The sequence below is a fragment of the Phascolarctos cinereus genome, unplaced genomic scaffold, assembly GCF_003287225.1.
Source record: "Phascolarctos cinereus isolate Bilbo 61053 unplaced genomic scaffold, phaCin_HiC Scaffold_726;HRSCAF=1367, whole genome shotgun sequence".
In the NCBI taxonomy this organism is placed as follows: Eukaryota; Metazoa; Chordata; class Mammalia; order Diprotodontia; family Phascolarctidae; genus Phascolarctos; species Phascolarctos cinereus.
The window spans coordinates 277971461-277980482 of NW_027556098.1; the positions used below are offsets into that span (position 1 = coordinate 277971461).

At 37.6% G+C, this 9022-nt stretch overlaps 1 pseudogene; it reads right to left on the bottom strand.

Annotated features, from left to right (window-relative positions):
- Nucleotides 1-6839: 6839 nt before the first annotated feature.
- Nucleotides 6840-7789, bottom strand: LOC110218106 (olfactory receptor 8G50-like; annotated as a pseudogene).
- Between the last annotated feature and the right edge of the window lie 1233 nt (nt 7790-9022).

A 9022-nucleotide genomic window follows, 5' to 3' on the forward strand; every position in this document is an offset into this window, starting at 1 on the left:
GGTAGAATTGCCATTTTTATTATATTAGCTCAGCCTACCCATGAACAACAGACGTTTTTCCAATTATTTAGATCTGACTTTATTTGCGTCAAAAGTGTTTTGTAACTTCTCTAAGCAATGCAGTTTTAGCAGAATGCTGCTATAAACATAGCATTGTAACAATGGGATTTTCTCAACAGTTGGTAACATTCCTTGTATTCTTTCTCTTGCAATATGTAAAGACAGTGAACCTTAATGCAGGAGATAGAATAGCTAAAAGATATCTGTTTCTTTGAAACAGAAAAGTGGAAGTGTAACTCCAAACTTCTCTGAGCAATGCAGTCTTAGCAGAACACTAGTATAGAGAAACAATTAAAAAAAATGTTATAAATGTGTTCATGTAGTTCCTGGGTTTGTTTAGGGAGGTAGACTCCTAAATATTTTATAATGTCTATAGTAAGTTTAAATGGAATTTCTCTTTCTATCTCTTGCTGTTGGACTTTGTTGGTAATATATAGAAATGCCAACTATTTAAGTGGGCTTATTTTATAGTCTACAACTTTGCTAATTTTGTTTATTATTTCAAGTAGTTTTTTACTTGATTCTCTAGGATTCTCTAAGTATATTATCATGTCATCTGGAAAGAGTGATAGCTTTGTTTCTTCTTTGCCTATTCTATTACCTTCAGTTTCTTTTTCTTCTCTTATTGCTACAGCTAACGTTTCCAGTACAATATTGAACAACAGTGGTGATAATTGACATCCTTGTTTCACCCTCTATCTTATTGGAAATGCTTCTAGGTTGTTCCCAACACATATAATGCTTGCTGAAGGTTTTAGGTAGATGCTATTTATTATTTTAAGGAAGATTCCATTTATACCTATGCTCAAGATGAACCTTTCTTAACTTTATCCCATTGATCCTCAATGATTATGGTTTTTTTTCCCCTGTTCATTGTGGTAAATGAGTTGGTTCATGCTTTGGAGTCAGGTTAAGGAGTAAGTAAGTTGCAATTTGATCTTAATGCTCCTGTCCCCAGGAAACTCAAAGTGTAACAAGGAAAAAAAAGATTCCAGTTCAAAGTTGATAGAGATTGAAGCTAACCAATTCACTTTCACTAGACATATGGAGCTCCTACGGAATAAGCTTCATAGAACTATTGGATATAGAGATCAGTAGTATATGGCTGGATTTAGCATGGATAAAATGCTGTTAATGATTCATTTGATCTTCCCTTCTAACCTCAACTTGCTTTTCTGCCATACACAAGTTGTAACATTGATCTGATTCTTTGAGACTTTTCTACCAACAATTTTATGTTCCTTAAGAATGTATTGGCTTCAGAGCTTCTGAGATCACAACTATTTTCTTAACTCTGTTCTTCCAATAGAAAGAAGATGTTCTCCATTTTGGTGTTTGAGGCTACCTTATCTAGGGAAGAAGCTTCATGTCCTGGTATAAAAATAACCAGGTTGATCACTGTCCCCCATCTTCTCTTGAATTGTTTTCCACATGTAATTTTCACATATTCTATGAAAAAAGAATAAGAACATCCACTAGTTGTGGGGAGCCTGTCATAAATAAAGTTAATGTAGAAAGAATCTTATTTGAAGCTGAACTGTGCAAATTAATGCAATTGTTTATAATCAGAGCAGAGAGCATTAGGAATGGATGAAACTCAAAATCTTCTTTTGTATGTTGTCATGAAAGGATTTGATGTCATTTGCAGTGGCTTTGCTAGTAGCAAGGAAGTATTATTTCCCTTCATGTAACCCCAAATTTATCCTTCCATTTGGACCCCAGAAAAGGCATTCTCAGTTTGAGTCACTTTATGGATCAGCATCCATTCATCCAGCACCCACAGCTCATGAGCTATTGCATCTCCTTTTACTAGACTAAGCAGAAGTTTCCTTTAGTTTTCTAAAAATTGAGTGCTCTTTAAAACTTTCATGTGTGTGGGTTATATCTATCTATTTTTACCTTTTTAGAAATTAAAACATCTCAGTATTATTATTAAACAGATTTTGACTTCATGGCATTTGGCTCACCCAATGAAAGTGTCTTGGGGAAACTGAAATGAACATGGGAACTCCCAGAGATCTCTACATCACACTTTGAGAACCACTGTTTGGGAGCATGACACCAAAACTGGTAATGAGGAGGAATTTTTTGTGTTGTTTATTGAGTACAGCCAATTAGAATTAAAAGTTATATTTTCCTCTATCATTTATCTATCTACTGATCTGTCTGTATGTCTATCTGTCTATCTGACTTTTGGGAAAGTTAATTCCAAAATTAAAAAAAAACAACTTTGGAAGAATCTACTGCCCTTTTTAGGTAGAGAGGAGTAAGAAAGAAGGAGAGATCATACTTCAGTCTGTAGACTATTCTCCCAAATGGGAAGTCAGCTTTCACATTCCCATTCTGGCCCCTGAAAACAGACCTAGTGGCAGAGCCAAGGGCTGAGGTAGCAGCCCCCACAGGCTGTTCAGTCTCCACACTCAGCTTTCTTGGATGAAATCTCCCACTCCAGCTGCTATTCCATTGTCTTGCTTACACAACAAACAATACTTGTGTCATATCCAACCACTTCTGAAGATGGGACAACCATCCTGCATTTGTCACACACTTGGTCTCAATACTCACATTTCTGAGGCAGTACCTAACTCAGAGCGTAGTCCTTCAGTTAAGAATAGTCAATAACCATTTATTCAGTGCCTGCAAGGCACTATGCTAAGCTCTGGAGAAACAAAGAAATGTGTATGTCAGTCAGGGTCCTCAAGGAGCTCACCACAATCTAGTACATAAAAAATTAAAAAGGGGAGGAAGAGGAAAAGGGAAGAGACATGATGAAATCCTGTCATGAAGATAAATGATTTAAGGCACTGTGAATTAGAGTTGATTCCACCTTGCAGGATGAGTTTCTGGAGACTGTGAAGTACAGGAGAGAAACCAGTTGGAAATGATGACTCATCTTCCCTCCCAAATTGGGAAGAAAAACACTGGCTCTACCTATACTGGAAACTCTCAAACCTGTGATCCACAAATTCCTCCCTCCCCATAAGAATTAATCTTAGAAGAATTACAGAACTTTGTTGTAAGGTTGTAGGACAACTCCTTAAATTATTTTGACATATTCCCTCAAATTCAATGTTTTCATTATGAGATTTGGATGTTCATTCATTTAATTCTTTCTTATAGCTGGCTCCATAGTGTAATGGATAAAAAGTTTGCTAGGAGTCAAGTGATCTGGGTCTAAGATCTGGTTTTATTATTGCTAGCAGTTTTTGATCTTGGGCAATTAATTTCTCCTTTTTGGACTACAATTTCCTCAGCTGCAAAACAACAAGTTTGGACTTACAGATTTTTAGTTTTCTTATATGATTAACATCTTCTGTATGCTTTACCTTGTGAAGCAAGATAACAAGAGCAAACATCTCCCCTTTAAGGGCAGATCTACCTGCTAGTCTCAGCAAACTTCTTCTATCTGCAGGCCATCAAGCCAAATTGTATTTCTCTGTTGACTTTTTATACTAGCAATAGCAGTAAAAGGTCAATCCATGGCTGAATTACAGAGTCAGTCTACTCCTCCAAATTCTAGACAGAGTTGCCCCCAAAGCAGCTGTGGGGTGAGCTTCTCTTCAGTAACTATAGTTGGTGCCAGGGCATCAGGTGTTTGCATGTACAAACAGATATCTTGCTATTAGATTTTTTTCTTTTCAAAGCATCTTTTATTAGTATATTTTATTTTCATATTCCTTAGATCTTTCTCATATTCTCCCCTTTCCCCCTACCACAGAGAAAGTCCTTATGACAAATATTTTTAAGAGGGAAAAAGCTCTATTTTCTTTAAGCTTGAAATGATGTATTGCAATAAGGTTCTAGCTCAACAAGATGGAGGAGTGCATATTTTTCCAGGCCTCATTAATTTTCAAGATCTAGGAAAGAAAAGGTTCAGTGTGCTAAAAATAGAGTGATCATTGCTATCTTTGCAGGCCAATCCACCAAGAAGACTTTAAAAATAACATTCTTATCAATCAATAGCAGATAGCATTCATACCTGCCTTTCTTTCCCCCACAATGCACCCCCATGCTCTAGCAGGGAGCAAAACCTGACACAACAACTTGTGTTCTAGGATCAATCAATAAATCAATAAACATGTATTCAGTGTGTACATTGTGCCAGGCATTGTGCGAAATGCTGAGGACAAAAAAAGTAGTCCCTGTCTTCTAGGAACTTACAATCTAATGAGGGAGAAAATAAGTAAATATATGCACATGCAAAGCAAACATTGCACAGGATAAATAGGAAATAATTAATAGAAGGAAAGCACTGGAATTAAGAGAGATTATAGGAGACTTCCTGTAGAAGGTGAGATTTTAGTTGGGACTTGAGGGAATCTGGAGTGGTCAGTAGTAGGAGGGGAAGAGGGAGAGTATTTCAGCCATGGGGGACAGCAAAATAAAGTGCCTGGAGCTGGGAGATGGATTGCTTTGTTTGAGGAACAGCCAGGAGACCAATGTTATTGGATGAAGGAGTAAGTGTTGAGGGGTAAGATGTAAGAAGACTAGAAAGGTAGGCTAAATAGAGCGTTTTGTATTTGACTGTGGAGTCAGTAGGTACCCACTGGAAATTATTGAAGAGGTGGGTGCCATGATCAGACCTGCATTTTTGGAAAGTTATGTTGGTGACTGAATGGAGGCTAGATTAGGGTGAGGAGAGACTGAGGTAGGCAAATCCACCTGCAAACTAATGCAATAATCTAGGTGTGAGGTGATGAGGACCTACACTAGAGTGATGGCAGGATCAGAGGAGACCAAGGGTTGTATTTGAGAGATGTTTCAAAGGTAAAATCCAGACGTCTTGGCAACAGATTGAATATGAGATGTGGAAAGGTGGGAGTGTTTTCCTTAGGGCAGCAGCATTGGGCTAAAGAGCTAAAGAGCAGAGGGAATTGGAACAGGGTTCTATAATGAAAATAGGATCTCACCAATCCAGAAGGAAAGGCAACTAGCTGGAGTCAGTCCTGTTCCCTCCAGCAGTCACTTGGGACAGGAATCAATACTAATGAACTATGAATTTCACAATGTAAGACATGGCTGAGGTACCTTTCACGTGCAGGAACAGGGATCCACAGAAAAATGGAGGGAGTATGGCAGTGAGTGATTAGGTAAGATAGGAAAAAGGGCTAAAACCACCAAAGTTCACAGGAAAAAGAAAACTGCTAAGAACCATGAATTAAAGCAGATAAATCAATAGATAAGATTAAAACATTTCTTTCTCTGAATTGGTTGCACACTTTGTTAATTGTTAATGGAATTACTAAATTTAACTACTTTGTGCCTTAGAGTTTGTAGTGAATGTTTTCTTTTTCTTCTTCTTTGTAAGAAAGTGACCTGTGGATTCTTTTGTATGGTGTTTTCATTTCTGTGAACATAAGTTTTGAGTTGTATTCTTGTATTATTTCTTGCATTATGGTGTTCAGGTGTTTTGACTTGTCATATAATTCTGGAAGGCCTGTGAGTGTTAAGCTGACTATATTCATTCTGTCTTGGGGATCTATGTCTTGCTTGTATAGAGATCATATGCTTTTTAATCTTATTAAGTTTTGTTTCTGATCTTTGAGATTATTATTCAATTATCCTTTTAATCCTCCAGATTGTTCTTCATTTCACTTACATTTGTCTTCCCAATCAATTTTCTCTTTTTCTTCTTTGGGAAATCACAATAGTTTGGATTCAAGAATTTGTGTGTGTGTGTGTGTGTGTGTGTGTGTGTGTGTGTGTGTGTGTGTGTGTGTGTGCTGTAGATGATTTCTGCTGTGCAGCATATATATTTTGCCATTTGTTTCTCTTCTACTATTTCTCTCAATATTGTGGGCTAGTTGACTTGTGCTATAGTTCCATGCTTTCTTGGGAATCCACATAGTTTTTGTTTCATCAGATATTGGTTCATGTTCTTTTGTGTAAAAAGATTTATTTAGAAATGCTTGCAGTTAATCAATATATTGATAGCTGCCTCTCCTTCAGTGTGTACTCACACCAATGACTTTGGTCCTTACAGGGCTGCTGCTACCTTGATTCCAATGGTTAAGCCTGGGATTCTTTAATCCCAGCACCATAGATCACAAACTTCCCATTAGTCTGCTTTTCATTAACATTCAACCTATAGACATAGTTCTTGTTATTGTTATTTAAGGTATCATAGTGAGAGAATTGCTCTCCTTCAACTTAAACGTTGGGTAAACTGTCACACAAATCCAAGAAAATTAGGTTCGAGCCTTGTTTTTTCTATTGTCTTTCTCTGTGACTTTGGGCAAGTCATTTATCCTTCTGAGGGTATGGATTCTTTAACTAATAAAGAAATGGATTAGAGTTGTAAAACTTGTAAATCTACTCACTCAAAATTCTCTGTATCATTTATCTTGTGAAAATTTGTAGATGTAATTGCTAGTTGTAATGGTGGTTGCCCTAAAGAAGGACAAACAGAAAAATGTATTTCCACAGAGATTTAAAATTAGCAAAGCCATCTCTTTAAATATCAGAAGCAATTTAATCCATGATTGAATTGCATATTATGATTCCTTTCTGTCTAATAATCTGAAATGCAAGGTAGAGAGGCATTGAATAGTAGGACAAATATAGGAAGATAAAACCAACCTACTCTGGTTTACGATATGTTCCCAAAGCTTCTCTGAGTTGGGCTTCTTAGAAATTATGGGTGTTGAGGTAGAGTATCTGACTGTTACAAAATAAAGTCTCTCTCTGTCTCTCTCTCTCTCTCTCTCTCTCTGTCTCTCTCTCTCTCTCTCCCTCCACATCATCCAGCATCCAAAAAACTCATTCTGACATTTCTCTTTTCAATGGAATATTTTTCTTTCTATCACTTTCTTCAAGGCAATTTTGACATCCTTATTTCTCAGACTGTAGATGAGGGGGTTTAGCATGGGCACTATAGTACTATAAAAGACAGAGGACACTTTTCCCTGATCCATGGAGCTAGATGAAGATGGCTGCAGGTACATAAATGCACAAGAGCCAAAGAAGACACCAACTGCTACAATATGGGAACTGCAGGTGCTGAAGGCTTTTGATCTGCCTTCAGTGGACTGAATTTTTAAAATGCTAGCAATGATTAAAACATAAGAGTAAATAATGATCAGGGTTGGGAAAAAGATATTAAATGTACCAAATGTCAGGATTACCACTTCATTGACATAGGTACTAGAACAAGAGAGCTTCAAGAGTGGAAGGAGATCACAGAAGTAATGGTTAATAGCATTTTCCTTACAGAAGATCACTCTAAACAAGCAGACTGTATGACCTGTGGCCTCAGCCAGGCCCAGTGCATACACCCCACCCACCAACCAGGAGCAAACCTGATAGGACATCATAAGACCATAAAGAAGAGGATGGCATATGGCAACATAGCGTCATATGCCATGACAGCCAACATGTGACATTCAGAGATTCCCAAAAAGGCAAAAAAATAGAACTGAGTTATGCACTCAGGATAAGAGATAGTGTTCTTCTCTGACACAAAGTTCACCAGCATTTTGGGAGTAATGATAGTTGATTCACAGAGATCAATGAAAGACAAACTGCAGAGGAAATAGTACAGGGGGGCGTGAAGATGAGAACTGAGTCTAATCAATATGATCATGCCGAGGTTTCCAAGCACAGTGACCACATAGATACTCAGGAACAAAAGTAATAGGGGCAACTGTAGCTCAGGCTGGTCTGTCAGTCCTATGAGGATGAACTCATTCACTAGGGAGCAATTACCTGTAGCCATTCTTTTTCAATGTAGAGTAAGAGGAGGCAAGAACCTACAGATATGAGGGGAAAAAAGAAGTCCTCATTATTACAAGTCTCAAGTAAGGGCACAGAGAAAGGAGTAAAATTATAATTTTGATTTTGATTAGCCTTTTCTGCCTCTATTTTCTACAACCATCTATAGGGAAAAGCTATGGATATAATGTATTCAAATCTTCTCAATGTATTTGTTGTTCACTATTTGTTATCAGTATCAAAATTTGTGACTCATCTTGATTGATACCTCAGATAACAGATATGCACATGAAATTTGAACTTGACAAAGTTTGGAGTGATCATTACCTTGTACTTTGACCAAAATATGATCCAAAAATGTGACAGGTTAGGACAATGGGCTGATTCTAATACAATAAAATTTTATGAGGACAAATGTAAAATCCTTCATAGCACTTAAACATTTTCAATACCAAATCTGGAGGAATATTTAAAGGTCTGTTTGTTTGTCAAAGAACTGGGCTACATTACACTTGCCAATTCAATATGACTCAGCAGTATAATGTGGCACTCAAAGAATTAATGTAATCATAGACTACATGAAGGGATATGTAGATTCTAGGAATAAGGGGGTGATAATTGTTTAAACCACCTCCCTGGTACTTTGGCCAGTTCTTTTTCCCCTGATTGAGAAAGGACAGGGGCAGGTACATAGGCACAGTGGATAGCACACTGGCCCTAGAGTCAGGAGGACTTGAGTTCAAATCTGACCTCAGACACATGATACTCACTAGCTGTATGACCCTGAACAAGTCACTTAAACCTGATTCCTTTGCGCCCCCCCCCAAAAAAAAAAGAGACAGAAAGGACATTGACCAAGTGGAGAGTGTCCAGAAAACAGCAAAGAAGGTCATGAATGATCTTGAGTACATGCCATGTAAGAATAATTTGAATGATTTATGAAAGTTTAGCCTGTAAAGGGGATGGCATGGTCATTGTTTCTTAATTTTAAGGGCTGACACATGAAAAAAGGATTTGACCCACTTAATTTGTGCCCGATAACAATTCATGAAAATAGCAAAAAGACTATTTTAGGCTTCATGTGAGGATGAAATGTATGAACAATTGTACAGAACTCAAAGTGTCCCAGGCTGCTTGGTTAGAGTGAGCTCCCCCTCAGTGCACATTTTCAGGTAGAGGCTGGATGACCATCACTGCTGGAGTGAGTATTTGGTGGAGGTTGTGGGATATGGTTTCAACTAGATAGAAGGTG